The sequence below is a fragment of the Mus pahari genome, chromosome 20 (assembly GCF_900095145.1).
Source record: "Mus pahari chromosome 20, PAHARI_EIJ_v1.1, whole genome shotgun sequence".
Lineage (NCBI taxonomy): Eukaryota > Metazoa > Chordata > Mammalia > Rodentia > Muridae > Mus > Mus pahari.
Genome location: NC_034609.1, coordinates 11,438,179 through 11,441,983, shown reverse-complemented (window position 1 = coordinate 11,441,983; position 3,805 = coordinate 11,438,179).

Sequence of the window (3,805 nt, the reverse complement as noted above, 5' to 3'; positions counted from 1 at the left end):
CTTCTTCTTCTTCTTCTTCTTCTTCTTCTTCTTCTTCTTCTTCTTCTTCTTCTTCTTCTTCTTCTTCTTCTTCTTCTTCTTTTTCTTCATGTGTGTGCATGCATGTGTGCATGTGTATATACATTGGGGTAAAGATCAGGCTTGCTTGTCATTATTCAGGAATACTACCCAATTGTGTACTGAGACGGGATCTCTCACTGGACAACCAGTCCCGGAGATCTGCCAGTTTCTTCCTCCTCAGTACTGGGATTATGTGTGTACACCACCAGTCCAGCTTTTTAAACATGGGTTCTGGGTACCAAACCCAGGCCATCATGCTTTCGTGACAATCTCTTTACTGATTGAGCCAGCTCCCCAGCCCTACTAGACTGTATTTGTTTTGTGTATTGTACAGTGACTGACTTCCACCAACAACTGTGTTTGAAACTCAGGAGAGCAGGAATGTTGGTGATGTTTCATTCACCGTGAAATCTGTGCCATAAGTGCCTACTACCTAGCTGATGATCAGGAAATATTTGCTAAATAAAAATGAAGGCATGACACGTAAGTCAAGGGGCTGGAGAGATCCCTCGGAGCTAAGAGCTGGTTTTGTTTTTGTTGCTGTTGTTGTTGTTGTTTTTTTTTTTTTTTCAGAAGAGCCAAGTTCAGTTCCTAGTACTGTCATCAGCTGGCTTACAGCCTCCTGCAATTTCAACTCCAGGGGATCGAATTTGGTCTCTGTGGGCATCCACACTTAAGTGCACATCCCCACATGCCCACCCTGCACACATACAATCAATTTAAAAACAAGTCAAGTCTTTCAAAAGTATAGATTGTGGTTACAGTTCATTGTGGCAGGGAAGTCACTACAGCAGGGAATTAGGACAGATGGTCACATGTTGTCCACGGTGAGTAAGCAGGAAGAGATGAAGGCCTGTGCTCAGCTCATTTCCCCCTTCTCTATAATCCAGGGTCCAAGGACTGGTTGGTTCCCACCTCAGTGCAATCAAGACAACCCCCACTGGCATGTCCAGGGGCCCACCTTCCAGGTGATAAATGGTCATTGTTTGACATCACTGCTTAAAGGATGCTCTTTAGGCAGCAGCTGCAGTCACAGCGGAACCTGTTGTCCCTTCTGTTGTCTATTAGCCAAGACTTCTCAGGAACTGGCTCCCCAAACAACACCCTTCTCTCCCTCAGCCATGCCCGAAGTCAGGGACTTCATTCAACAAAGCCTAAATTCTTCCTCTGACCCCAATCCCAGAAGTCAGTGTGGCAGCTGACACAAAGTGCGTCTCACAAACAGTACCCATCATGCAAGCTGATTCTCCGGAAATAACCAGGGCATCTCGAGCATTCTTCCCACCTGCGGACAGCAAGGGGCCCTTGTCAATCCTTCACTTCTGTTTTTATTTGTTTGTTTAGCGTGTGTGTGTGTGTGTGTGTGTGTGTGTGTGTGTGTGTGTGAGAGAGAGAGAGAGAGAGAGAGAGAAAGAGAGAGAGAATATGTGCATGTAAGCCACAGCCTGTGTGACTTGTGTGTAGAGATCCGACAGCTTGTGGGAGAAGGTTCTTTCCTTCAATCATGGGAGAGTCCAGGGGACTGAACTGAGTTATCAAGGTGGCTTTATAGACTTAGCCATCTCACCAGCCCTCACCAATCTCTCTAAGGAGTAAAACAAGCAGGGGTCATTTTCATATTGTAAGCCACTGACCAACACTCCAGGTCTCGCTCACACACAGCCTCCCTGCCCAGAGAGCACTTCTGGGATTTGTGGGGACGTGTCATGCATGTATCTCTCTGTCCTTCCCCTTCCCCTGGGGACCTGCCATGCATCTATCTCTCCTCACCCCTCTACCCCCTCCCTCTCTTCCAGCTTGTCCCTCCCAAGCAGTTCCCCACCTGGCAGTACTCACCATGGAAACAATCCACCAGAACCCTGACCCACATGGAATTAAAAACCTGGCCTGCTGCATTAGCAAGGGTGAGTGGTCAGGACCCTACACACCACCTCAGACACCTGCAGCTCCATACCTCCAGCCCCAAGGAAGGTATAATTATGGTGTGAGGAGAAGACGTGGCCTCATTTCTCACAGGTCACTGATACTCCAGCCTTATCTACCAAGAGCTCCGCAGCTCTGTGGGACCCAGCCGGGAAAACCTCACCCCCCCCCCACCCGCTCCCTGACTCCCGGGGATACACGCCAGCCTTGAGTTCAGAGACTGAATCCTAGAGGCACTGGGATGTGTTATATTTGGCTATTTAAGACTCAGAGGTGTTAGAGAAAATAGCATCTCCAATGACTTGAGTTTGGGCAGCAGTGCGAGCTTGGCACCTGTCACCTGGAATCCAATAGCAAAGGGGAAACTGTGTTCACGGTGCTGTGAGCACCTGCGATGTCTGGTGGACAGAAGAGGAGAGGGACCGGAGGTGGGGAGGAGGGAGGAGGCAACTAGACCAGGCACCCAATACTATCCCTAAGGATATTTTACTGATTGTCCAGTAGTAAAGCATTGCTTTCATCAAACAGTTCTGTGCGTTTAGGCATGTCTAGAGACCCGTGCAACCATGACAATCATGATGCAGACCAGTCTCATAACCTAGAGTCACATTCTCCATCTCCTAACTTCCTGTAAATGTCACATAAACGGAACCATGTCTTATGTAACCTTGTGAGACTGTGATTTCAGTCAGCATAATACATTAAAATTAACCGTGTGGCAGGCTGTATCAATAATTATTCATTTTTATTGCCGTGTTGTATCCAATTATATGGATGCTCACGCATTTCCCTGATGGGAGTCATTTGGCTTGCTGCAAGTGGGGGACAGTGATTCATAGACTACCTCTGTAGTCTGTGTCTGCGCATGAGCGTTTGGCTTCTCTGAAGAACACACAGGAGGAAGAACGCTGGGTGGTGTGTTAAACGAACACTTAACTTTTCAGGAAACCAGCCCGGCTACTTTTCAGAATTGCTAGGTCTTTTGATTCTCACCAACTGTGCCTGAGAACTCCAGGGGCTCCTGGTGCTCTGCAGTGCTCGGACAGATTTCTAAATATGCCTCTCACAACAGCTTGCACAACAGATTTAATCAAGGGAGTGACACAAGTGAATCTGGAAGAAAATTAAAGGCAGAGGAACCAACTAGAAGTGTGACATCAATGCAGATGAGGACACTGGCAGTCTAAGCAGGACAACAGCAGTGGGGACACATTGTCAGGGAGAGATGGTCTAGAGCAGTGGCCCTTAACCTGTGGGCCATGGCTCCTTTGGGGGTCGAATGATTCTTTCACAGGGGACTCATATCAGTCAGGTTTCCTGCACATCGGATATTTACATTACAATTCATACCAGTAGCAAAATTACAGTTATGAAAAAGCAACAAAAGAATTTTATGGTTGGAGGTTCCCACAGCATGAGGAACTGCATTAAAGGGTTGCAGCATTCAGAAGGTTGAGAACCACTGCCCTAGATTGGGCTAAGGAAAGAGGTCATGGTTAGTGAGATAGCTCAGGGAATAAAGAAAGCACTTGCTTGAAAGCCAGATCGGCTCAGTGAGGATCTCTAGAGCCCATGAAAGACCTGGACCCACAAGCATAATACTGCAAATGTGGTCCTCGTATGTCTTCAGAGTGGCAAACAGGAGGATCTCCAGAAACTTAAAAGTCAGTTACCCTGGTTCATGCAGCAGCTAAGAGACCCCACCTTAAATGATGTAGGAAGCCAAAGACTGACACCTGAAGGCTGCCCTCTGGCCTCCACACATGTGCTGTGGCAGGTGTGTGCCTACACACACACACACACACACACACACACACACACA